The sequence below is a fragment of the Paroedura picta genome, chromosome 14 (assembly GCF_049243985.1).
Source record: "Paroedura picta isolate Pp20150507F chromosome 14, Ppicta_v3.0, whole genome shotgun sequence".
Lineage (NCBI taxonomy): Eukaryota > Metazoa > Chordata > Lepidosauria > Squamata > Gekkonidae > Paroedura > Paroedura picta.
Genome location: NC_135382.1, coordinates 7,599,109 through 7,626,533, shown reverse-complemented (window position 1 = coordinate 7,626,533; position 27,425 = coordinate 7,599,109). Strand labels below are relative to the sequence as shown.

Sequence of the window (27,425 nt, the reverse complement as noted above, 5' to 3'; positions counted from 1 at the left end):
GATTTCTCAAAGCCTGAAGAATGTTTCAGGGGCTTCATAGAATCATGGTGTTAGAAGGGACCTCCAGGATCATCTAGTCCAACCCCCTGCAGATTGCAGGAAATTCACAACTACCTGCTTAACCACAGTGACCCCAATTCTATGTCCAGATGATGCCCCCCCCCACAAAAAATAGAATCCCTGGAAGGAAATTTGCCTCCCCATCCCAAAGTGGTGATCAGCATTTCCCAGGACATGTAAGAAATGGCCAGAAGAGCCAAGAATGGACACAATTCCTTCTGCCCACCCACTCACCATCTGCTTAAATTCACAGAATCAGCATTTCTGTTGGATGGCTAGCCTCTGTTTAACTGTTCTCAACAATAAAGAAGTTGAGAAAAGCTGATCTAAGATCTCAGGAAGTAAGCTATGATGCAGGAAAGGTCATCCCACCTGATTCCGCATGGTTAATCCCCACCTCCACCTGACGCAGCCACCAGGCAAGCCCCCTCCCAGGCCTTCTGTGGTGCGAAATTGGCTCTCCTGCCACAAACTGCCCATTTTTACTGTAATATTTAGTAGCAGTTTGGAACCTGCCTATGAAATAGTCCCAGGGAATTCGTTTTTCTGTTGCTTCACATTCAAGGCGGCTGCCTTCCCTGAATAAATGTGTGCCAAATATTGAAGCCCTTTGTCCCGATTTGGCATCAGCTGACAATTGTTCACACTGTGGATTTACTGCTCAACACTAATCCCCTGCGGCTGAAACATTCATTCTTGGGCTCTGTCACAAAATTCCGTGGGATGGATGGATGTGTAGGGCTGTCCCACGGCCTGCAAAGCTTCACGGTATATAAGGGAAGTGCAGGAGAAGGATATTTTCTTCTGACTCTGCAGGAAAAGTGATACCTGGTGGTCAGTACTCTTGACTTCAAGCTCGAGAAACATGGGATGTTGTGTTAGCAGTCACCTGGCAGAAATGAATTTATGTTTCTGTACAGATTAGAATCCCTTGTTTGGGGTGATTGTGTCCTTCTCCATACCCAACATAGGCCCTTGTAAATATGCATTTGGGACTGCTTGGAGTCCAAGAAGGGGTCTGTATGCAAACAGAAGGACCTTCACAGCATGAAAGGTGTAGGGAGCCAGCCTGCAGGTAAGAACTGGGGATCCCCCAGAATTACAGCTCATCTTCAGAATACAGAGGTCTGTTGTCCTGGAGATAATGGAGGCTTTGGAGGGTGGACTCTAGGGCACTGTGCTCCCCCTCCCCCCACCACCAGAAGTCTCTGCCCTCTCCAAGCTGCACCCCCAAATATACAGGAGATTCCCAAGCTGAGACTGGCAACCCAACCTCCTCATTTCCCATGGGAGAAAGGACCCAGCCACCCTCAACTGGGGCCACGTCTTGGATTTTACACAGAAGTCTCAGCCTCCAGGGTTGCTGAGGGGCTCCCAATGCTACCGGGGTTAAAGAGGAGAGGTTCCTTCCATGCTCACAGTCCAGCGACTCAGGCCCTTCCTAAGCCTCTTTCATTCCAAGGATTCCGCTAGACTCACCTCCTTTCATCCAGGGGGCGGGGGAGCCCCCAAAGCCATTCTGCTCTCACTCGCTGGGTGATTGTTAACAACCTGAGTCAAACTCCATGAACTATGATGGTGTAGGACCTGTGGATGTGAATCCAGACCAGTCATGCACCAGCCACACAGCAGGGGGAGGGAGTCAGGGTGGGATACTGGAAACGCTGCCCAGCTAAGGGGTGCTGAGCTCACCTCGCACTGCCACTTGCCTCCCTGCAGCTCCCCCTCCCCAAGATCTCTTCTCCCATCTGAGTTAGTCTCTTGTGCTCTGCTGAGGAGAAAAGCCCCTGGCAGGTGATGGCTACAAGGCAAGAATCTGGAACAAGGGAAGGGCTGATTCCCCTCCCTCGTACACACCCAACTTTTTCGCATGACTTGAGGAGATCTGGCTTTAAACAGATAGATTGACCCCCACTATGCTTAGCCCTTGGCCCTGCTCTTGCTGAGGTGGATTTGGACTCCTTCCAAGTAAACACGAGCCTCCCTCCCCCCCCCCCCCCCCGCTGCTGCCATTCTGCAAACTGACAGCAAGTCTCATATTATATTTATTCAGTCCCAGCTTCCCATGTCCCAAGCATCTTGTACTCTGACAGGTATTCTGTTACACGCCTCTCGCTGGCAGAGGGTTTGGCTTGTTCCTGGGCCAGTTTGGCTGCCCTCTCTTATTGCACTGGCTGCCATTTTTTGCCTCTTATGATTGACAAACAACTGCCTGGTCACCAAGGATGACAAATGTGCAAGGAACCAGGAGAAGCACTCCCAGGTTCCAGATCATCTCGGGCAGTATTCTTTGGTCCATACCTGTATCTCAGGAAACACATAGGCCAGATGGACCCCCTGAACCATTTCATGTCACGAAAAGAAGGGGAAGACCAAAGTTCCTTTTCGGTACTTATTTTATGTATTTACTTTGTTTATACCCTACTGTCTCCCTTAGCTCCAAAGATCTAATGCAACTGAGCTAGCCTGGGCTAGCCAGGTCACACAGGTCCCCGTATCTACCCTTTCTCTTCCCTTGATTGGAATCCCTTGATTGGAATTTTCTTCTTTGAGTTCTGAGGGCCACATAAGCACAAACTTAGGCCTTGCATGCCCATGGAGTGATCAAGATAGGTAACCATGTTAGTTTGTCTGCAAGAGTACAAAGGAGCAAGAATCCAGGAGCTCCTTAAAAAGGAACAAAATTTGTGGCTCATCCCTGCTACAAATTTTGTTAGCCTTTAAAGTATTCCTGGACTCTTGCTCTTTTCTACTTTCGTCTCCAGTTTGTTTTATAAAGAAACCCCGATTTAAAAAACTTTTCACACTTTTCCTGCAAGCTTAGGTGTTCTCCTGGGTTTCTAAAAACATTTCTCTACATCAAGATGGCCCTATTGTGTAGGTTTTTGGATCCACACTTTGTAGCCATTATTTAGAATCTTTAACAGTAGCTTCACTGTTAAAATGAGAGCCAAAAGGCTTGGGGGGCAGAGAGTGGGCATGGCCTGTCCAAGGCAGAGCCCAATCAGGATGCGGAAGCACATTCCAATTGTGCCCTGCCTTGGACAGGCCACACCCATGCCCATTCCCACCCAGCCCCTGGCCGCTGATAGCACCATAGGTAAGTGCTGGAGGGGGACCAGGACGGGAAGGCTTCACTTCCCTCAGATGCCTTCGAGGGCCTTCCCAGCCCTCTAGGAAGACTTCCTTAAGTTCCCGCAGTCCAGTGAGGCCCCAGGGGGCCACATAAGCAGCCCCACAGGCTTTGCCAGCTGGTGGCAGACAGGCCGTCTGTCCAGAAAGATCTCTGCCTGCCTTTGCAAGCCGGCCGGAGGCCTTCCCATACGGAAAGGGACTGGGACGTCCTCCCCAACTCCCCTCTCCCCCTTCACCCTCCCCCACGCCAGGGCTGGAGGAGGCAGCCAGTGCCGCCGGCAACCTTCGGGGGAGTGGGAGTGGGAGGGGAGATCTCCCTGCTGCCTCCACCCACCTCCTCCAGCCTTTCCACAGGCATCTGCCCCGCACTGAGGCTGGAGAGGCCAGCCAGAGGTTGTGCTGCTCTTCGTGGGGAGGGGAGGGAGAAGGGAACTCCCCACCACCTCCACCCACCTCTTCCAGCCTCGCTGCAGCCTATGTGGGGCTCAGAGGAGCTCTGAACAGTGGTGACCAGTGGCGGCAGCACCCTTGGAGGTGGCAGAATGAGCGGAGGGAGACTTCTCCCTCTTTCTTTCTTTCTCTCCTCCTATCCCTGTCTCTCTTTCCGCCTCTCTCTTTCCAACAACCTTTTCCTTCTTTTTACCACTTTTTCTGTCTTTATCTTTCTATTTGTTTCTCTCTCTCCCTCTTATTCTTCCTACCTATTTCTTTCTGTTTCTCTCTCCTTTTCTATGTCTTTCTCTCCCCTTCTTTCTGTCTTTTTCTCTCCTTTCTCTCCGGCTCTTTCTTGCTTTTTTCTGCCTCTATTTCTTGCTGCCAGTCTTTTTTCACTCTTTTTCCTATTTCTTTCTAACTCTTTTTCTATTATCTTTCTCTCTCTCTCTCTCTTTATATACATCTTTTTTCATTTCCTTCTACCTGTCTCTCTTTCCTCCTTTTCCACCTCCCCCCATGCTAGCACCCGTTGTATCCCCTGCAAGGGGTTTCCACTCTCGTTCGATATGTAATTCATTGGCAGGAAACAGCTGAATTATAGCATTGGTTGAAAGGACTGATTCATACCTGCATGCTGACCACTGATAATGGTATCAAAGCCTTTCATATGGGAGTGGGACTGAATGCCACTCAGAGAACTGTCCCATCACCTCTGCTACAAGGAGAGCAAATGTGATCAGCAAACCAAGAGACACGAGCATGCAATTTCAAGCCACTTCAGTGATTGTCTGCAAGGGAATTTTGCCATTTCACATAGTGAAATCCAGTTGTAAAGTGGATGGAAAGTATAATTTATATGGAATACTTTTTTGTGTGAAAAGGAGACAGCAGACTACCAGAAAAGGAATATCTCATTTAATTGGACATTTTTTCTTTTTGTCGTGAAGTATAATCTTTTTGTCGTGAAATACAAGAGCCTCTTGTGGCGCAGAGTGGTAAGGCAGCTGTCTGAAAGCTTTGCCCATGAGGCTGGGAGTTCAATCCCAGCAGCCGGTTCAAGGTTGACTCAGCCTTCCATCCTTCCGAGGTCGGTAAAATGAGTACCCAGCTTGCTGGGGGGTAAATGGTCATGACTGGGGAAGGCACTGGCAAACCACCCCGTATTGAGTCTGCCATGAAAACGCTAGAGGGCGTCACCCCAAGGGTCAGACATGACTTGGTGCTTGCACAGGGGATACCTTTACCTTTACCTTTATAATCTGTTAAAACTGTTGACTTTTCATTATAAAACTTTGCTTGAGGTGTATATTCTTTCTCATATTTCCAAACAGATAGTTCTGAAGGACTCGAAGCTATGCTTAGATTGAGGAGGTGCTGTGAGAAAAACAAAGCTATTCAATTTCTGAGAGGAATTTGCTGTGAAGGGGATGTCCTGCTGCAGGAAAAGGTCAAGAGGAGAAATGGAGGAAAAGGAGAAATGACAGAAAGGTGAGTCTCAGTTGGCCACTTGTTCCATGTAGGATATAAGGTCTCAAGGTTTTCCATCAGTGGAGTTAGCTAAGGAGGTGCCTCAGGTATCGTGGGGCCAGTTATTTTTTAAGGGTAACAGAGAGGAAACCAGATATATCTGTGGTCTTGTTTTGTATCAACAGAAGCATCACATCAAAATCACAAGATGACATAGTCCCACTGTATACCTCATTGGTTAAACCTCTCCTGGGGCATTGGTTAAACCTCTCCTTAGATCTCCTGCCCTAAGCTGTCTTATACCAATGGCTGAACGGAAAGCTCACGGATACAATTCCAATGGGGCTCTGCCAGCAGCATGTGTCAGTCAGGTGACACTGCTGATGACTACAGCCTACCAATGAGCTCCTAGTACAATGGATGAAGTACCCTCCCACTTAAGGAAAGCTCTCTCAAATGCATAATCGTTTACTTGGGTCTACTATGATATGCAAAAAACAGATGTTTTTAAAAAGAGGCTATTTAAAAAGGAACAATTTAACTGACTTCAGTGAAAAACTGTGATTGCATAATAGCCCCTGGAGTCCTGTGTTCAGTTCTGGAGGCCTCACTTCAAAAAGGACGTGGACAAAGATGAGAGGGTGCAGAGAAGAGAAATTAGGATGATCTGGGGCCTGGGGACCAAGCCTTAGGCGGAAAGGATGAGGGATGTGGGAATGTTTAGCCTGGAGAAGAGGAGGTAGAGAGAGGATAGGATTGTTGTCATAATCTGATCCAATGCATGCTTACACAGAAATAAATCCCAGTGTGTTTGATAGGCCTTATATTAATAGATGGATTGTGGATAAGAGTGGCAGCCTCGAGAACAGTAGTTCTCAACCTTGGTGTCCTGACCCCAATTGGGGTTGCCTGACCCTTTCTGCGGGGTCGCCAGGTTGGTGGCTGCCGCTATGATGGCAGCCCGCGGAAGTGGCGAGTGGCGGCGGGCGATGGAGGCAAAGGCAGGTGGTGGTGGGTGGTGGTGGGTGGTGGTGGGTGGTGGCTGGCAGTGACTGGAAGCCCCTGTGTGCTACCTCCTTGTGGTCTTCTGAGTCCTTGACCTCTTGGTCGTCCTCTTCTACTACCTGGCTGGCAACCTGTGGAGCCTGCAGAGGAGCCTGGAGCCCTCACCCTGTGGCCTCACCCTCCTGCGCTGGGGCACGCCGACCCCCATACCTGGCCAACAGCTCTGAGCCCTGCCCGAACCCCTCCCTGCTGCTGGGTAAGCACCTGGGGGCCCCGATCCCACTGCCTCTCCACCATCAGGGGGCTTGGATAGAGGCGCCCCACCTGCCTGGCCACTCTTCCCCCACCCTTTCCTCTTCCTGCCTCCACACTCGCCCAGACAGGCAGCAAGGAACAACAACAAAAAGGCACCCAACTATGCAAGGAACTTTGCTCCTCCAATTTTGCAAGCAGAAGGTTGCAATCCTGAGCGCGCTTTCCAGGAAGCAAGCCACATTTCAGGAGAAGGGGGACCTCTGCTGCAAGGGGCACAGGATTGGGCTATGTGGTTTGGCAGGCCTCACTACGCTTGAGTTGCGAAAAGACTCATGTCAGCTTGGGTTGCCCATCGCTTTCCCTTCCTCTCTGTGCCTGCCCTGTCTCTCTTCTGGATTTCGTCCCACTATGGGAGGATGAGAAGCCTGAAGTCGGCCACCGCATAAGCATCCCCCCTCTCTTTGGCTGCCTCTGGGGCTGTAGGCGAGGGCGAGTACAAATAGCCTCCCAGTGTTAATTTCCAGTTTGCAAGCATCTGAGCGGGTTATCTCCGCCCAGGGTGGAGGGCAGAACTTCATGGTGTCACCTGGGGGTGGGGGCATGAGTGCATGAATCACATGTGCCACATTGCTCAAGGGAGCGTGTCCTCCTCACATGTTTAAAGTTTCAAAGCAATGAGTTGCTGGCTGCTTGGAACCTGACACAGGCAATTCCTCTCTTCTTCTGCAGAGCAAATTGAGCAATAGCTGTACTCTTGACATCTTGGCAATATTGTGTTTAATTGCCAAGGTGGTACTTGCTTTGCTTTCTTTCTTTATAGCTTGCCTTTCTGCCCACTGGGTGGTGACCAAAAGCAGCTTACAGCGTTTCCCTCTCCCTTTTATCTACACAACAAACCTGCAAAGTAGGCTATCTGAGGTGTGTGTGGGGATCTAAACCTGGATTTCCCAGATCAGGGGTAGTCAATCTGCTGCCCTCCCGATGTCCCTTGACTACAATTCCAATGAGCCCCTGCCAGCGAATGCTGGCAGGGGTTCATGGGAATTGTAGTCCATGGACATCGGGAGGGCCACAGTATGACTACCCCTGTCCCAGATCCTTGTCTGCCACTTTCACTGGCTCTTGGCAAGGGTGTGGCCCAAAGTCCAGGCAAGGGAAAATGCTGTGGGAGGGGTGCATGAGGCAGCTTTGGGGATTTCTGCTCCCAGAGCCTGGAGAAATATTAGAAATAAATATTTCACAATATATCTGGGCGCACCTGGCAAATTGTAGTTATGTTGAAATTAAAAAAAATATATATTACAATACTATTTTTGTGTTCTATGAAAAATTTTGTTGCTCCATATAGACCAGATTTTTAATCAAGACCCCCCCCCCCCGCCCCGGTCAATGGTGTCCTGCTTTACCAATGTTAAAATCTGGTCACCTTAATATAATTACATGTTGTTTTTGTGATTAATCACTATCCTTTATGTTCAATTTGTAACAATTAAAATACATCCTGAATATCAGATATTTATGTTATGATTCATAACAGTAGCAAAATTACAGTTATGAAGTAGCAACGAAAATAATTTTATGGTTGGGGGACACCCCAACATGAGGAACTGTATTAAGGGAATTAGGAAGGTTGAGAACCACTGCTCTTGTAGTAGTAGTAGTAGTAGTAGTAGTAGTAGTAGTAGTAGTAGTAGTAGTAGTAGTAGTAGTAGTAGTAGTAGTAGTAGTAGTAGTAGTAGTAGTAGTAGTTGGATACACGCTTTTCTTGGATGCTTTAGGATGCTTAGGGCTAATCCTGCATTGAGCAGGGGGTTGGACTAGATGGCCTGTATGGCCCCTTCCAACTCTATGATTCTATGATTCTATGATTCTATGATTCTATGATTCTATGATTCTATGATTCTATGATTCTAGTAGTAGTAGTAGTAGTAGTAGAAGAAGAAGAAGAAGAAGAAGAAGAAGAAAATTTGGTTCTTATATGCCGCTTTTCTCTACTCAAAGGAGTCTCAAAGCAGCTTACAGTCGCCTTCCCTTTACTTTCCCCACAACAGACACCGTGTGAGGGAGGGGATGCTGAGAAAGCCCTGATATCACTGCTTAGTCAGAGCAGCTTTCTCAGTGCTGTGGCAGCCCAAGGTCATCCAGCTGGCTGCATGTGGGGGAGCATGGAATCATACCCGGTTCGCCAGAGTAGAAGTCTGCACTCCTAACCAGTACACCAAGCTGGATCTGGAGAGCCAGGTTTGATTCCCCACTCCTCTTTCACATGCAGCCAGCTGGGTGACCTTGGGCCTGTTCCAGTTCTCTCTGAGCTCTCTCAGCCCCACCTGCCCCACAAAGTGCTTGTTGTGGAGACAGGGGGAAAAGAAGGTGATGGCCAGCTGCTTTGAGACTCTTTCAGATAATAAAAAGTGGGGTACAAAAACCCAGCTCTTCTTCTTGTTCTTGTTCTTGTTCTTGTTCTTGTTCTTGTTCTTGTTCTTGTTCTTGTTCTTCTTGTTCTTGTTCTTGTTCTTCTTCTTCTTCTTCTTCTTCTTCTTCTTCTTCTTCTTCTTCTTGTTCTTCTTCTTGTTCTTCTTCTTCTTCTTCTTCTTCTTCGTATTATTATTGTTATTGTTGTTGTTGTTGTTGTTGTTATTCCAAAAATCTGGTGAGATCCAGCAACCTCTAGGGCAGCTGTCCCCAATCCCCGGTCCGGAGACCGGTACCAGGGCGTGGATCAGTCGGTACTGGGCCGCAGCTCCTCCTCGTCCTCCTTCCCAGCTGCTGCTTCAGAGGCTGCCCTCCACTCTGCCACCGGCTCACCTTTGGTACTCTCCGGTGGCTGCCATGGCTGGGGCTCCCCCTTGGTGTGGCACTGTGCAGCCCAGTGGGTTGTGGGAAGTCAAGGGTGCCGGCAGGAATGCAAGCAGAGCAGGGACTCAGGCAGTGGTGATGTCCCTCAGCAAAAGACTACCCCCCCCGGGCCTCAGTAAAATTGTCAAGCGTTGAACGGACCCCCGTGATAAAAAGGTTGGGGACCATTGCTCTAGGGTAGCGATCCCCAACCTGTGGGCCGCGGACCACATGTGGTCCTTCGACTAATTGGAGGTGGGCCCCGAAGGACGCCTTCTCCCCCCCCCCCGGCCCTTTACTTCATCCCCACCCCAGCCCTTTACAACACACTTCATTGTTGTGGCGTGTCTGTATCTTATTTTGAAGGGATGTTTAAACATTACCATAGCGACCAGAGAGCGTCAGGGCAGTGGTTGAGAGTAGAGGAGTAAACTACCCCCCCCCCCACCAGGCCTCAGTAAAAGGCGTTGAGTGGTCCCCGGTGATAAAAAGGTTGGGGACCATTGCTCTAGGGTAGCGATCCCCAACCTGTGGGCCGCGGACCAATACATCCCCTCCCCACACCCACCCTCCCCAGGCTCCTGCCCCAAATCTCCAGAATTTAGTCCTAGGAATTTTCCAGCCCTTAGTTGGCAACCCTAGGTAAGAGCTGGGGTTTTGTACCCCACTTTTTACTACCTCAAAGCAGCTTCCAATCACCTTCCCTTCCTCTCCCCACAACACACACCCTGCGTGGGAGGTGTTGCTGAGAGAGCTCTGAGAGAACTGAGACTTGCCCAAGTTCACTCAGCTGGCTGCCTGTGGAGGAGGAGTGAAGAAGTAAACCCAGAACTCAAGATTAGAAGGTACTGCTCTCAACCACAACACCACGCTGGTTCTCACACAAAGTTGGCTCCAAGAAATGAGAGATCTGAGAGAAACAAGGTACACCAATCCAGGAAAGCATCTCCTTAGGGTACCAACAGCTTCAGCCCATGACACCCTTGGTCCAGATCTAGCAACCACCTCCAAAACTTAGGAGCCATTATTTGCACCCCTGTCAATGGGCTGAATGAGCACAGCAGTCCTGGGCCCAACTTTAAGAAACTCCAGCCAAAGCTAGAGTCATACAAGCAGAGAGTAGACACCCATCGCAGTCCACAACCAGAATGGAGGGCAAGGGGGCAAGTGTTTGTTTCAAGTAAGCACTTGTGCCAACCATCGAGGCACAAATTTGGACATGTTTGTGTGGCCCTTCACCATCCAAAGAGAGATAAATAATATGACCATTTAATTGCAGTGATCTGCTCTGCCCCAGCCAGGGCTTGGTGGTGGAATGAGGCTGGTAGAGGAAGAACGCTACCTGTGTTATTCTTTGGCTATCTCTAGCCCTGGCTTCCAAGGGAGCTCAGGATTCTTATTCTGTGCTGAAATTCAGTGTCTTTCCTTTGGTGGTTCCATTGATGATAATACTTATCCAAGCAAAGATGGTTGCCAGCAGCTAAGGAGATGAAGAAGGTGAGATCCAGCTGTATAAAACCGGGCTGGTAGAGAAAGAATGCTCACAAAAACATGGCAAGGATCAGGATGAGACTTTTAGACCAGCGGATAAACTTGCAACAATAAGAACCCTCCAAAGCACTGCCACAAGCAAGGGCATGCATGTTGAGCACCTTGATGGGAAGGCTGATTCTTGCACAGAGAACTAGGAGAGGACATTCACATGCAACAACTTCCAGGATTCACAGAGAAAGGCAAAGAGGGGCTTGTAGGCAGACTTCAGAAGAGCATCAATGGGCTCCAGCAGGCGGCTCATTCTTGTGGTGTAAATAACGACTACCTTTTATCCCATATTTGTCTCTATAGTAGGCATAGGTTACTAATATATGCAGAACCTTAAATGTTAAGAATGTGGTTTTAAAATGTTATTTTAACACTAAATGAATAATAAAAGTATATTTGGCATTTTGAACATTAGCACTGCATATTTAGCTATATTTTAACTTTTTGTGTTGGACTTTTTGCTCCAGCAAGCCTCAGAGTGGCCCTTCCCCTGTGACTGTGGCTGATTCCGCTCACGATGAAATTCCTTTTGTACTACGCTGCCTGCCCAGAACCCAGCACTCTTCTTGGGGCGGCGGGGGGGCATCTTTTCCACATTGTCCAGAAAGGCCAACAGAGCCTGGCCTAGGGCTGCTAACTCTGGCTTGTGAAATTCCTTGAGATTTTGGGATGAAGAGAAGGTTTCCTCCAGGTGAGTTGATCTCTATAGCGTGAAGATCAGTTAGAATCCCAAGAAATCTCCAGCTACAACCTGGAGGCTGGCAACACTAATTAGGCCCCAAATTTCAGTCCTGAAGATATTCTGCGGTGGAAATTCCAGCTGCAACAGCACATCGAAAATGTATTATCCAATGTGTGCAGAATGGGCCCAGGCCATATGGGCTTTACCCCAGCCTTTCTCAACATTTTGATAATTGAGAACCCCTGAAGCATTCTTCAGGCTTCGAGAAACCCTGGAAGTGATGTCAGCAGCTGCACCTTCCTGCCAGGCCCCCGGAAGTCACATGTCACCAGAAGTGACATCGCCCAGACACTCCCACCAGTCATCATCAGGCCAGCAAGGACGTGCTTGCCCAGGGCTTCTCCCCCCCGCCCAGGTCCTTCATGGGCCATTTGGGGAGGGGGCAAGGGAGGCAAGACCATATATGTTAATATCACCTGATATCTAAAAACAATTTAAAAGATATTAAGATTAATTAACTCCCACCCAACTGGAGAAAGCCATCCAGGGCTGTCCCAAAACCCTGATTGAGAAAGCCTACTTTGCCACATCAATCCACCTTTCCGTCTCCCTTCTTTGCAGATTTTAGGTCTGTCTAGTTCTGCCTTGAGAGGGAAAGAAATACTGGACACATAAAAGTCATGCATAGAATACATTTTATTTTATTTTTTTTTATCACAGAACTGCTTTCCTAAAGCCAGGAAACAAAATGAGTCCAGCAGTTCTCTCTGAGGATCTAATTCTGCAAGGAAGTACCTCAGAATAGACAGGAAAAGAGTTGATTTCTATATCTTGCTTTTTACTATCCAAAGGAGTCTCCAAGTGGCTTGCACCTTTCCCTTCCTCTCCCCACAGCAGACACCCTGTGAGGTCGGTGGGGCTGAGAGAGCTCTGAGAGTTCTGTGCTCTAACAGGACTATGACTATCCCAAGGACAGCCAGCAGGCGCCATGTAGAGGAGTGGGGAATCAAATCCGGCTCTCCAAGTCAGAGCCTGCCATTCTTATCTACTACACCAAGATGGCAAGAAAGATTGTGCTCCACTCACTAGCCTAAAGATCTACACCCCTGAGGTGAGACTTCCTCTGAATCAGTGGCTCTCAACCTTCCTAATGCCGCAACCCTTTAATCCAGGTCCTCATGTGGTGGGGACCCCCAACCATAAAATTACGCAGGTGTTGCTTCACAGAAATTAAACCAAAACTGACCCATGGCGTGAAGATCCATCGTTCATGAGTGTATATAAATTGGTATTTTCCCAGGGTTTCTAAGCTCAGTTCTGCCTCTTGCCCCTCCATGGTGATCTCGCTCTTTTCCCTGCTCCAGACAGACGAATGCTCTATCTCAATCTACCGTGCAAGGCTGTTGTGTGGATGAAGTGGAAGAGGAGCAATGTGAGCTTCTCTGGGACCCCCTTGGAGAGAAAGGCGGGCAACAAAATGAGTAATGAAGCCAATGATTTGGAAGAACAAAAATTGAGTCCAGGGGCACTTTTAAGACCAACAAAGATTTATTGAGCTTTTGTGTGCAGCCCCCCCCCCCACAGACAAAATTGATTTGGAGACATCAGTAAAGGGATGTGGGCCACTTTGGGTCCCCCTTGGAGAGAAGGGTGGGGGAGCAGCCAAGAAAACCCATAGTTTGGGGGACACAGCACAGGTGGGCCTGAGACCAGAGCTTCTCATCACATCTGGGCTGGGGGTGTGTGTCCAGTGGTGGCTGCTCTCGGCTGCCTCCTCTGCTGGTCTGGCCTCCACTCCCCACTCCCCGCCCAGCCAGGGCCAGACCCAAAGCAGCACAGTGGAGCAGGGCAAGCATGCTCGGCGAGGCAAGTGGGTGGAGGCAGAGCCATGCAAGGCGAGCTGCGGGACAAGGAGGGCGATCTGCAGGAGCGGCAGCCCACGGTGGAGGAGGAGGTGGCAGAGCTGTGGCTGGCCGTGGCCAAGCGGAGGGGAAGCGGCGCTGGAGCGGGAGGCACTGCGCAGCAAGCAGGTGCCCCTGCAGAGTCTGGGCACACAACTGCAGGAGCTGCAGCGCCACCTAGAGCCTGAGGCTTCCAAGCAGCTCCGCCACCTGGAGTGCCTGGCGGAAGACTGCGCAGTGCGGGAGGAGCTGCTGGAGCAGCTGGCGGCTGAGTGCAGCAGGCCCCTGCAGGAGAAGCGGCAACAGTGGCAGTGCCCCCGCCACCAAGCTGCCCTCCCTGCCCTGCCCCTTAGGGGTCCCGACCCCCAGGGTGAGAACCACTGCTCTGTTGAGCATATAAACAGTAGAGGTAAAGGTGCCTTGAAGGTGCCTCAGATGTAATCCAAGGAAATAAGACCTTAATAAAACTGAATCACAGTTGTTGATAGTGTGCATTTTGCACTATGCAAATCATAAACCATGATAAATCACTGCCGTCTTATATAAGTTGTTCAGCTATTGAAAGGTTGTATGAGCTCTGTCTTTGGAGATCCTGGCAGTCACTGAGTCTTCATCTCGCACTATTTGGCCACTGTTTGTTATACTGCCCAGTGTTTAGTATCTTATCAGAAAGGGCATTAGAGGTTCATAAGACCCTTTAGATGAAGTAAAGTTGTTGATTTCCAGCATGTCTAGATGTCATTTCGGCAGGCCTGGTGGATCAGCTCCCTTTTGCATGCCATGCGAACTGACCTCATTTGGAAGAGGCAAATTTAATCTCCTTTGGGGTGGAGATTTGGAGAAGATTTTGGTGTGCAGGACTGAAAGCTCCTTGGGGGACACATGCGGAGAGGTGGTTCCACAGGTATAGTGGCCCCAGACCCCTTGCATCTCATCCATTCTTCAGTCTGGCGCTATTGCAGCTGCAACGGGGCCTTCTATGGGGCACAGGAAGGACCTTTGCAGTTGCATTTTGGACCAACTGGAGTCTCTGGAACAGTTTCAAGGGCAGCCCTGCACAGAGCGAGTTTGCAATAGCCTTATTTGGAGTTGAACATGGCATGGATTGTAGTAGCTAGGTCAGGTATTGACAGGTAGGGGGCTAGTTCAACCTGGAGCCAGCTTGGTGTCATGGTTAAGAGCAGCGGCTTCTAATCTGGCAAGCCGGGTTTGAATCCCCGCTCCTCCACATACAGCCAGCTGGGTGATCTTGGGCTCGAGCATTGATAGAGCTGTTCTGACCAAGCAGTAAAGTAATCTCAGGGCTCTCTCAGTCTCACCTCCCTCACAGGGTGTCTGTTGTGGGGAGAGCAAAGGAAAGGTGAATGGAAGCCACTTTGAGACTCCTTCTAGTAGAGAAAATTGGCATATAAGAACCAACTCTTCTTCTTCAGTAATCTCAGGGCTTTCTCAGCCTCACCTCCCTCACAGGGTGTCTGTTGTGGGGAGAGGAAGGCAAGGCAATTGTAAGCCACTATGAGCCTCCTTTGAGCAGAGAAAAGCGGCATAAAAGAACCAACTCTTCTTCTTCTTCTTCTTCTTCTTCTTCTTCTTCTTCTTTTTCTTTTTCTTTTTCTTCTTCTTCTTCTTCTTCTTCTAGTTGCAAAGAAGGTGGAGAGTCTGACATGCAACTTTCAAAGCCAAGACGGGGTCCAAAATGACACCCAGGCCCTTGACAACTGCCAGAGTTGGTTAGGACAGAGCAGCACTGTGCCCTGTTTTGGAACTTTTGGTACCAGAAACTCTTATCTCCAAGTACCACAGCTAGGCCTGTACAAATGAACCGGACAGAACTTCATTGCTTAGAGAGGCACAGAACAACAATCCACCAGGAAGCTCCCTGTGCAGCTGAGGCCAACCCATCCACCAGGCACACCTGCACACCCGCACAGGGCACGAGAGATAAGGGGCACCACCCTGCACATTCAGTCCCCTGCCCAGCTCCCCGCCACAGTCTGCAATGACACATGTCTCAGAAGGTTCCTTCCTTCCTTCCTTCCTTCCTTCCTTCCTTCCTTCCTTCCTTCCTTCCTTCCTTCCTTCCTTCCTTCCTTCCTTCCTTCCTTCCTTCCTTCCTTCCTTCCTTCCCCATATCTTCTGTGGGGGGAGGAGTGGGGGGTGTCATCTTTTCCCCCCCCTGAAGTACAGGGAAGGCAGCTGGGGAATTCTGGCTGGGAACACCCCGGACCCTTGAGCTATCCCCATGCCAAAGTGCTCTGGACAGGAAGAGAAGAGTGCAGTTGGTTCTGAAATTAGAAGCTAAGGCATGAAAAGCAACAGCTCCATTCCAAAAATCTTGGCCAGCCCACATCAGCCGAGCCTGCAGGTAGCTGCATGAAAGATAAAGGTAGCCACACAAGGACAAAAAACCAACGTGCTGAAACACAGGAAGAGGGTCGCCTCAATCCCAGATCAAATAGATCAGCTTTCTCTTGGCAGTTCTAGCTGAACAGGTTTTCCTTTCACCGTAGTTGATACCATCAAGTGCAAACTTAGAGCTGTCTTGACAAAGATTTCCAGGACAAAAAAGTTGTTGAGGGATGACATATTTGTGGAAGAAGTCATTATAAGGTGAACAATGTCAGGCAGAGGGATATTTTCTGTGGAACCAACACTCCCGTCTTTACTTTAAAAAGGAAGTCTACAGGGGTAAGTAACCATGAGCAGAAGCCACTCAAAGTGCTGCAGAACAAGCTCTCAGGAGCTGCAGAAACAGCAGAGGCAATTCTGCTCCTATCGTAATCTGGAAATTATGCAAATATGCAAAAATGCATGTATGATACAAATGGGTAGATCAGTTAAGAACAGATTTGAGACATACAGTTCTCATAATGTTAACAGATTTTGTTAATTTAAGAGGCACGATATTATTGTTTCAGTTAAGTAGCCATGTTGGTCGGCTGCAGAAAAACAAGATTCAAGTCCAGGAGCATTAGAATTTCCAGGGTCAAAGCATTCAAGGGTAGAATCATCCTGCTCAAGGCAGGATTGGCCTAAAGTACACAAGATAATCCTCTGTCCAGCCATTGCTTGAAGACTGCCAATGAAGGGGAACTCACCACCACCTTGGACAGCCAGTTCCACTGAGGGCACAAGCCACCAGCAGGCTTCTAGGAAACCCTGAGTGATGTGGAAGGAGAGGGACATCAACACTGCAAATCAAACAACTCAGCATGCTGAATGAGCATTTTACATACACACACACTAGTGGAAAAGTACTGGAAAATACAGCGGGTGCTAGCTTCCCCCACCCCACTGCAGACAGGCCAGCTGAGGCTTGGACAGGTCACAGTGGGCCTTTTTGGGGTGGGGGGAGCACTGGCAGGGAATTCCTCCCTTCCCCCATCCTAAGCAGCCATGCCGAGGCCTGGCAAGGCCACAGATGGGGCTGCTTGGGGCAGCGGGATCACTGGTGGGGACTGGCTCACCCTCCTCCCTTGGCAGCACCACTGAGGTCATGGCTGGGGATGCTCGGGGCAGGGGCGAGCACTGGGAAGAACCCTCTCCCTTCTCCCCCCCCCAGGCCCACAGTCCCAGGCCCTCTGCCCTCCCCCCCCAGCTCCAGCTGGTTTACCACAAACTGGCACTTCTTCCAGATGGAAGAAGTTGGAGGGGGATGCAGCCTGATTGAAACCTTTCCCTGCCCTCCCCCAAGTGACAATCTCTCAGATACTTCAAGAGAGCAATCATGTCCCCTCTCAACCTCCTCTTCTCCAGGCTAAACATTTCCAGGCCCCTCAACCTTTCATCATAGGGCTTGGTCCCCAGGCATGGATCACTCTCCTCTGCACCCTCTCCATTGTCCATGTCCTTTTTGTAGTGAGGCCTCCAGAACTGCACACAGGATGCTAGGGGCTGTTATGCACTCACATACACACCAGGGGCTATTATATGGTATACAGTGGGACTATGACATCTTGTGATTTTGATGCGATGCCTCCGTTGATACAGCCCAAGACTGCATTTGCCTTCTTTACTGCCACATCACACTGTCTGCTCATGTTTAACTTACAGTCCAGAAGTACCCCCAAGATCTCATTCATACACACTGCTACCCATCCAGTATTCATGCTTCTCATTTTTGTGACCCAGATGTTGAACCCTGCACTTCTCCTTTTTGCACTTCTCACTGGCACTCTATGATTCTATGATTCTAAGATTCTAAGATTCTATGATTCTATGATTCTATGATTCTATGATTCTATTAATTGTATCTTCTTCTCATTTGCCCACATTTCCAGCATCTTCAGATCTCATTGAACTATCTCTGTCTTCTGACGCGTTTGCTACTCCTCCCAATTTGAAGTAACCTGCAAATTTAATTAGTAGTGGAAAAGGAAACCCTTGCTGTGAAACAGTCTGCTGGGGCACTATATTACTACCTCACAACAACCCCTTTGAGCTTGTAATTGACTGGGCCCAATACTGTGGGTGCAGACCATGAAGAAGAACAACCCAAATTGGATCCCTCAAAGGGAATTGTGGGGCATCATGAATAAATCAAGAGGCTGGGTAATGCAAGATCTTTTCTACCAATTTTTATGGGGTCCATTCCCTGGGATAAACCTTAAATGAAGTTGACAATTAAACTTACACTCAAGGGATTTATTTGGGGAAGATATTGGGGTACATTCAAAACACACGCAATCAAATACATACATTCTACAGGGGGGAAAGATTAGGGAAATACTGCGCCTGTCTTGGGTCCAAGCAGCAAAGATAACAACATCAGGGGTGGAAAGGATGCCAGGTGTGGAGGGGTCAGCACAACAAAAACACACACAAAGTTGGGGCTGTGTATAAAATTTGAAATTCTTGAGCCAGCCCAGTGACTTCCAAATAGGAGGTATATGACTGATGATTGGTTGTGAGTTATGGATGAATCTGATAGGGTGGGTGGCATATGAGGTCACTAGAGTGGGAGGTGTGGAGTAAGCTCATAAAGTGGAACAATACTTTGGCTAGGTGTAATGTGTTGCTAGTGGCCCTGTCTGGTTTAATCTAGAAGTACTCTGAGGGGAGTGCAATGTGAGACATTTAAGGTATAAGAGATGCTACTAGGCAGAAATTTCACTGGACAAAAGAGACAACAGAAGTTGCAGTTAGTTCCTGGGGGAAAAAACCTTTCCTGTAGATAGTCTAAAGATCTTTGGCAGGGATGGAGCGATTTCCATAATGTGCACATTTAGCTCAGTCAGTTGAGCAAGCAGGAAATGGAAGATGAGGTTCTTGTCCAGCTCAAACCAGATGGAACTCTGGCCCGGCTTTTCTAGACAAGATAAGAAAGCTAGTGAAGCCCAAACAAGATGGAGTCATGGCCTGGCTTCCTAGGTTTCCTAAGGGGCCCTACTGACTCCATAGTCGGTCTCTGACAGGCTGGTTTCTGTGTGTGCCAACCTGCTCAGAGTCCAGTCATAGGCTTCTGTGTGTGAAGGTCTGAGGCATCCTTCCATTATGGGCTACCTTTTGGGTAATAGAACTACTGAAAGACACAGTTGTGATTTGCCAGAATGTATGGGCTAGCTTTGTAGTAACACCCTGGGACCCTAAGATGATATGTGTCTACCTTTTGGGTTCAACCAGAACAAGAACCTGTGTTGGCTCTAAACATCAACATAAAATAAAGTTCATGCAGAGAAACTTGTGTAAAATGTCTTCTTTCTTTTATTCAGATAAACCTTGTGAAAGTTTTTGGAGTGGGTCTCTGTTTCGAATTCTTCTTCAGATGAGGTATAAAACATACAATGTGATAATTATGAGCAGATACATAAAAACACATACAAAAAGATGGGACACCAAAAACCAGAAAGCAATACCCTCCAATTGCCTTATGTTGTGAGTTGTTCCACAAAAGGAATCTTTTCCAGTAATACACAACCCTAGGAGTCTTGCTTGCTGTAGCATGCACCTGTGCTCCAGTTGTTAATTGAACTGAGTTAACAAACCTATTTTGTAGTATATTTCAAGGAGACTAGCAAAGAAAACTTTAGTGTAACATCTTAATTACAAAAAAAATTAAAATCACATAACAAATTCAAAAATCTGTTCTTATCATACATGGTCACATCAGTTAAATTATGTTCACCAAGCCCTGCATACAATTCAAATTTACAAAAATTATAAATTATTATTTTCTTAGTACGCATGTATTGGTTCTGATATTACATAAGGTTAGCATGCATAGTGAGATAAAAAACCTTTGTCCTTGTTGAGTCCAGGGTATGTCAAAGTATTGAGTGTTGTAATAACTTGCACTTCTTCAATCTCCCTTTCTAGCCTGTTCTTGAAGTTTCTTTGTAATACAACAGCTACTTTTAAGTCCCTTATAGAATGTCCTGGAAGGTTGAAGTGTTCTCCTATAGGTTTTTCAGTCTTGTGGCTTTTGATGTCAGATTTGTGTCCATTAATTCTTTGGCGGAGGGTTTGACCTGTTTGCCCTATGTAGAGAACAGAGGGACATTGTTGGCATTTGATGGCATATACCAAGTTTGAAGATGAGCAGTTTTAGTGCCAACAGAGATGCCCAGGAGGTGAGGACGGTGCCCTGCAGCTCTCATCATGGCCCCGCAAAGCCTCCCAAAGAACAACAAGGCAGGTTGTGGCAATGCAGCCAGCCCCAGGGCTGTGAAGATGCTGGGCAAGGAGGCAGCCCTCCTCTTGTAGATGGGCCCAGGAGAAGCGACAGGGGCAGCTTCTGCATGCCCTGGAGAGAGGGTGAAGATATGGGAGAAGAGGATGGGGTTAATAAAAGCTTGGGAGGAAGGAGATGGGAAGAGGAGGCTTGAATAGAAGTGGGCATAAAGGAGCAAGATGGAAGAAGCCAAGGGTTGGATGCTAGAGAGAGGAGGAAGAGGAGGAGTGCAGAAGACCCCCAAAGAAGTGGCAGAAAGAGAGAAGCAGAAGAAGGGAAGCTGGCAGCAGGAGGAGACCAGGCAGGAGGTAAGCTGGGGAAGAATCACGGGAGAGTGGACAAAAAAGGAAGCCCTCGGTAGGAAGCCCTGGGGACTAAGCTAAGAGGCCTAGCCCATCCCAACCCAACATGGCCAAGTCCCACCAAAGGGATGCCCATGACGTCCTGGGGGCCAAGTGCAAGGGCTGCTCAAGGAGGCAGTATTGTCAAAAGAAGAAGGGAACGACAAAGAATAAGGTGGCTGGATGGAGTCACTGAAGCAGTCGGTGCGAACTTAAATGGACTCCGGGGAATGGTAGAGGACAGGAAGACCTGGAGGATCATTGTCCATGGCAGGGGTAGTCAAACTGCGGCCCTCCAGATGTCCATGGACTACAATTCCCAGGAGCCCCCTGCCAGCGTTTGCTGGCAGGGGGCTCCTGGGAATTGTAGTCCATGGACATCTGGAGGGCCGCAGTTTGACTACCCCTGGTCCATGGGGTTGCGATGGGTCAGACACGACTTCGCACCTAACAACAACAACATTGTCAATAGTGCCCCCTGCTGTCAGTCCTCACAATGCCTTTGGCCATTCTCCATATTAAAGCTCCAGAGCCAGGGCAAACCTGCCCTATTATGTGATGTAGACTGTGCCCTCTCTGCTGGAAGGGACATTCATAGCAGCCCTTTCAAGTCATTTGGGTTCAGCACTCCAACCATGAGTCATAGAAGGGCCTTGTGTGTGTATATTTGTGGCTGCCCTGTTGTGTGAGTGGGTCACACATTTTCATGAATAAACTATGTTTGAAAATCCCTTCCCTCCAAAATCTAGGATTCCGGTCAATATATGTGTTTGGAATACGTGTTTGGAAAATATACATGCTGGGCCATTCATACAAAATGGTGAGTGTGTCTATGCAGACATGTGCTCATAGTAGTGCTCTCATTGTACATGGTTGGTGTACCAAAACTGAAGTCTGAAAAGGAGTAGAGCTAACTTACTACCTGTTCTACCCCCAGAAGGTTTCTGCTGCTGTTCCTCCCACAGTTCCCGCTTCCTGTAAGAAAGCTGTTGTCAGGATTGTAGAATCTCTGTCATAAATTAGCTTGAGTTAGCCTGAGTTCCTCCATGTCAGTTATATTACTTTATTGGACCTGGCGCCTGCTTGCTCCAGGCCTTGTAGTTTTGCCAGCTATAAAAATGAGTAGTGATGTTATGTTAACCTTATCTTGTTGTGGGCTCACGGGAGTGTTGTCACCTCTTCAAGGTTGTGAGAATGAAATCCTGTTTATGTTACACATATGTCTTTTCTCTCCTGCCCCCCTCCCTTGGGAACTGTCAAGTTTTGGGCGGGAGAAATGTATTGATAAGCTGGGGCAAATCTGGCCTCTGGTCAGATTTGACTTCTCAGTCTCTTGCGTATAGTGCTAATCAATAAAACTCTTTATTAAGAAGTTTGTTGTGAGTTTCCTGTACGTTTGACATTAAGTCAAATCTCACAACTCCTTTCACCTGCCAACATGCAGGGCGAAGGAAATATTTTCACAGAGCAAGGAGAGGGCCTGGATTGGGACCTCTCCCAGGGCGACGGTGCCGGGGTGGGACCGTACAGCTCGGGCATGCTCAGGGCCGTGACAGGAGCAACTCCTGGGCCCGAGGATTTTTTGGAACGGCATGTCACCGAACGCAGGCGATTGTCGAAGTATGACCGACCTACTGGGGACGAGCAGTGGCCGGAGCATCTTGGAATGCCTAGCTATGGGTTGGAGCCCGTCGGTGACACCCAGGACCTGCAGTACAAGCTGGACAGAGTGACCAACTGGCTGCAGGACCTCTCGGGTCGGTTGGATCCAGAGGAGCAACGCCGAACACAACGCCTGCTGCGGGAGGTGCTCGGTGGAGGCGCGCACGACACCAGTGGACGGAGATCGGGTGGTCTGCTCGCCCTGCGTGAACGCGAGACGGCCGCGATGCAAGCAGCTGCGGAGGCCGAGGCGGCGGCCCGGGCGAGAGCGCAGAGGGAGAACGAGGACGAGGAGCGTGAAGACGCCGAGGACGGCGGAGCGGGGGAAGGAGCCGGAGCTGGCGGCGCGGGAGCAGATGACGGAGCAGCGGCGGCGGCTGCGAACGTGGCAGGGGCCGAAGCTGCGGCGGCGGCGGCAGCGCGAGAGGCGGCGGCGGCGGCCGCGGCAGCCGCGCGAGCGGCGGAGGCAGCAAGGGCGGCAGCGGATGCGAGAGCGGCGGCAGGAGCGAGGCGAGGCATCGGCCGTGGGGCGAGAATCCCGTTGCCGGTGGATTGGGGCCAGGGACGCCTACCGCCTCACCTCCGGGGAGTGGAAATGCGGAGCACCTATAAATTCAAGGCTAAGTTTTCGGGGGACCCCGCAGCCTTTCCTACGTTCCTGGTGCATCTCCAAGCCTACATGATGGACATGGGGTTCACTTTTCATGATGACGCCGAACGCGTGCGGTTTGTGGGGGAAGCCTTGGAGGGCAAGGCTGCAAAATGGTTCCTGGACTTGTACCGTTACAACCCACGAGCCATACGCAATTATAACCACTTCCTGCGTTCCACGCGCCAGATGTACGTGGAACCATTTGAGAGGGAGACGGCGGAGAAGAAACTCAGGGCTCTGAGGCAAGGAAAATTATCAGTGGTCGCGTACGCCAGAGAATTTAAGGAGCTCTCCTCCTCGGTACCGGACTGGACCGAGCCCCAACGCGTGCTCGCGTTCGTGGGGGGTCTCTCGCCAGACCTGTTCAACAAGTGCCTCCTCTTAGATGACCCGCTTACGGTCGAGGGATGGGTCCAACTGGCTGGGGAGATGGAGAATCGTCTGGAGAGGGCCGCAATGGTCCAGGAGCTTGCAGGAAAGGCTGGAGCAAAAACCTCCACCCCCGCGAAAGTCAAGCCGAAAGCAAAGTTGGAGCCGACCGAACGCACTCGGCGTATGGAAAAAGGACTGTGCTTGGGATGTGGCCAAGCTGGTCACTTCCTTGCACAATGCCCATCGAAAGCGGCGAGCGGGGCGAAAGTTGCTAGCAGTCCCCCAGTGAAAGCCCAACCTGCCAAGAAAGCCGCCCCGAGGAAAAGTGCTAAGTCTCTGCTGGTGCCGATAGGTGCTGTGACGGCAGTGGAAGACTCGGAGGAGGGCAGCGGTCAGGATGGCGAGGATCAAGCAGAGGAGCAGTCAGGAAACGAAGACGGTCTGCTGTAAAGGCGCCCCGCCAGCAGGCCGCCAATAGGGGCAAAAGCGCGGTGAGTGATTCTCCCTTGCTACTCCTACCTGCCACCCTCTCCAACCCCAAATCGGGCAAAACGGTGGGGGTCCGGTGCATCGTGGACTCGGGGTGCACCCAATCCCTAGTAAGCCCCGCACTTGCCGAGACTCTGGGAGTGGGTAAGGTGCCGCTGGGTGAGCCTCTGCCGATCACCCAACTAGATGAGGGAGCATGACCCCATGGTAAAGTGGAAAGAAGGGACGGTGGAGTTCACCTCCCCTGATTGCAAGCAACACGCCCGGCCGCAGCTTCTCCCGGGCAAGGAGGTAGTGGCAGCGTTGGGGCCCGTGGGGATTGGGGCTCTCTCTCCGGAGTACCGGGATTTTGCGGATGTGTTCGCGGAATCTGAGTGCAACCAGCTTCCCCCTCACCGAAAGACTGACTGTGCCATCGAATTAAAGAAAGGGGAATCCCTCCCGAAAGCCAAACTCTATTCAATGAGCCCGAGAGAGATGGCTGAACTCAGGGAGTTCTTGGACAAAAATCTTGCCAGGGGGTTCATCAGGCCCGCTACGTCACCCCTGGCGGCCCCGGTCCTTTTCGTGAAAAAGAAAGACGGGTCCTTGCGCCTCTGCACGGACTACCGGGGTCTGAATGCTGTTTCTACTTGTAATGCCTACCCGCTGCCTTTGATAAAAGACTTGCTTGGTCACTTGGGGAGGGCGCGGATTTTCACGAAACTGGACTTGAGGGAGGCCTATTACCGGGTCCGGATAAAAAAGGGTCACGAATATTTAACTGCTTTCAACACCCCCCTGGGGCAATTTGAGTACACCGTAATGCCGTTCGGCCTCGCCGGCGCTCCGGGCGTGTTCATGAATATGATCAATGAAATTATGCACGATTTATTGTATCAGGGGGTGTTGGTGTACATTGACGATATTTTGGTGTATTCTGAAAATGTTGAGAGTCATGCAGATCTGGTCCGCGAAGTGCTCCGCCGCCTGCGGGAGCACCAATTGTTTGCCAAACTTTCAAAATGTGAGTTCCACCGAGATGCGGTAGAATTTCTGGGTTTCCGAGTTTCTCAAGCTGGGATTGAAATGGACCCCGGCAAAGTGCGGGATTTGTTGGCTTGGGAACCCCCTCGCACAAGGAGGCAGTTGCAAAGTTTCTTAGGATTCGCAAACTTTTACAGAACGTTCATTCCCAGTTTCGCCAAGGTGGCATTGCCTCTCACTGACCTGTTAAAGACGAAACAGGGGGGAAAGGCTGCGAGCCGCCCTGGTGCGCCGCTCCAGTGGACCCCCCAGTGTCAGGACGCTTTTGAGAGGTTGAAACTACTGTTTACCTCTGAGCCGGTGCTGGCCCATGCCGACCCCACTAAGCAATTCACCGTGCAAGTAGATTCTTCGGATGTGGCAATGGGGGCCGTGATCCTACAGGAGGGGGAGGATGGGAAGTTACACCCACTGGCCTATTTGTCAAAAAAGTTCTCCGGGGCTGAAAGAAACTGGGCGATTTGGGAGAAAGAGGCGGCTGCAGTGAAATTGGCTTTATCCACCTGGAGGCATTGGTTGGAAGGGTCCGCAGTCCCCTTCGTAGTATGGACGGACCACAAAAACCTCCAGGCGCTCAAGCAGCCCCGCTCGCTCTCAGCGAAACAGATGCGGTGGGCGGAGTTTTTCTCTCGGTTCAGCTTCTCCCTCAAGCATCTGCCGGGCAAAATGAACTTTTTGGCGGACGCCCTGTCGCGCCTGCCCCAGTACAACAGCAAGCGCGACCCATTGGTGGATACAGTTTTCACCCCCGCCCAGCTGGGGATGGCCGCGGTGACGCGCAGCCAAACAAAACCTGGGACGTCCATTCCGGGGGGCTGGGTCCAAAAGGAGGTGTTACAGGACTCTGAATTCCACTCCCTCCGCCCAGACCTAACTGAGAAAGGGGGGTTGTTTTTCAAAGGCGAGCGGCTTTTTGTCCCCGCAGCGGCGCGCGGGGACGTTTTAAAACTTTGTCACGATGCGAAAACCGCTGGACATTTTGGGTTTGTGAAAACCTTGCACCTGATCCGGAGACATTACTGGTGGCCAACTCTGCGCAAGGATGTGGAAAAATACGTGCAGGGGTGCCCCACTTGCATCATCTCTAAACCAGCTGGTGGGAAGAAAAAGGGATTGTTGCAGCCCCAGCCCACCCCCTCCCGTCCGTGGACTGATGTCACAATGGACTTTATCACAGACCTGCCTCCCAGCCAGGGGAAAACCGTCATTTGGGTAGTGGTGGACGCTTTTTCCAAGCAAGCCCATTTCATCCCTTGCGCTGGCTTGCCCTCAGCAGCCAAATTGGCTTCATTGTTCGTGACCCACATACTACGGCTGCACGGGATCCCGGGGCGCCTGCTGACGGATCGGGACCCCCAGTTCATTGCCAAGTTCTGGCGGGAGCTCTTGAGACTGTTGGGGGTGGAGCAAGCCCTCACTTCGGGCTATCACCCGGAGTCAAATGGCCAGACTGAAAGGGTGAATCAAATCCTTGAACAATATTTACGCTGCTTTATCAACCACCAGCAGGATGACTGGGTCGCCCTTTTGCCACTAGCTGAGTTTGCCTACAATAATGGGGCCCATTCCTCCACGGGTGTGTCCCCCTTTAAGGTGGTGTACGGGACTGATTTAGTGGCTGCGCCCACCTGGGAGCTGAATTCTTCCGAGGCTCCCGATGTCAATAAGTGGGCTGAGACAATTAGTGCAGGGTGGCCAATAATAGTTGCTTGCCTCAAAGACGCAAAACAAGCTTATAAAACCCAGGCAGACAAGAAAAGGGCACCGGCACCCGTATGGAAAGTGGGAGACTTGGCCTATTTGTCCACCAAGAACTTACGTTGCCAACAAAAATCAAAGAAACTTGGTCCCAAATATGTGGGGCCTTTCAAGGTTGTGAAACTGATTAATGCTGTAACTGTGGAGCTAGCTTTGCCTAAAACTTACAGGAATGTGCATCCGGTTTTTCATTCCAGCCTGCTGCGGAGAGCCCCTGCCCCGGATGCGTGGCACCCCCCTCCAGCTACACCGGTGCCGATTTACATCGATAAAGACACCCACTATGAAGTCAACCAGATTTTGAACTCTCGTGTGCACAAGGGTCGTCTCCAATATTTGGTTGATTGGAAGGATTTCCCTTCAGGAGACAAGGAGTGGGTTGAAGCTGTGAACGTGAAGGCGCCCCGCCTTCTCCGGGCTTTCCATCGTGCTTTCCCTGACTGCCCCCGCCCTGTAGATGCCGGCTAGGTGGGGAAAGTTAATTTTAGTGTGGAGGGATGTCAGGATTGTAGAATCTCTGTCATAAATTAGCTTGAGTTAGCCTGAGTTCCTCCATGTCAGTTATATTACTTTATTGGACCTGGCGCCTGCTTGCTCCAGGCCTTGTAGTTTTGCCAGCTATAAAAATGAGTAGTGATGTTATGTTAACCTTATCTTGTTGTGGGCTCACGGGAGTGTTGTCACCTCTTCAAGGTTGTGAGAATGAAATCCTGTTTATGTTACACATATGTCTTTTCTCTCCTGCCCCCCTCCCTTGGGAACTGTCAAGTTTTGGGCGGGAGAAATGTATTGATAAGCTGGGGCAAATCTGGCCTCTGGTCAGATTTGACTTCTCAGTCTCTTGCGTATAGTGCTAATCAATAAAACTCTTTATTAAGAAGTTTGTTGTGAGTTTCCTGTACGTTTGACAGCTGTTGTTTTCGTGTTCATAGAAGGAACAGTTTGCAGAAGTACATCACATTTATACCTCTGCTGTCTCATTGAACGTGTTGAATTTTTGATTTGCAGTGATCATGTCCCTCTGCCCTCCACATCACTCAAGGTTCAGGAATGCCTGCCGGTGGGTTATGCCCTCAGAGTCAATCTCCTTGCGTGTGTGAAGGTGCAGGACTTGCTCTACCAGCTTCAGTAACTCTCC

At 50.0% G+C, this 27,425-nt stretch overlaps 1 long non-coding RNA gene across 2 annotated transcripts in view; it reads left to right on the top strand.

Moving 5' to 3' along the window:
• Positions 1-27,177, top strand: part of LOC143823801 (uncharacterized) — a 106,051-nt gene extending 78,874 nt beyond the window's left edge. For both annotated transcript variants that reach the window (XR_013226584.1, XR_013226585.1), the window contains exons 3-6: positions 4,962-5,118; positions 17,598-17,868; positions 19,029-19,086; positions 26,485-27,177. This is a non-coding gene — a long non-coding RNA (uncharacterized LOC143823801). The remainder of the gene's footprint in view (positions 1-4,961; positions 5,119-17,597; positions 17,869-19,028; positions 19,087-26,484) is intronic.
• The last annotated feature ends 248 nt before the right edge of the window (positions 27,178-27,425 follow it).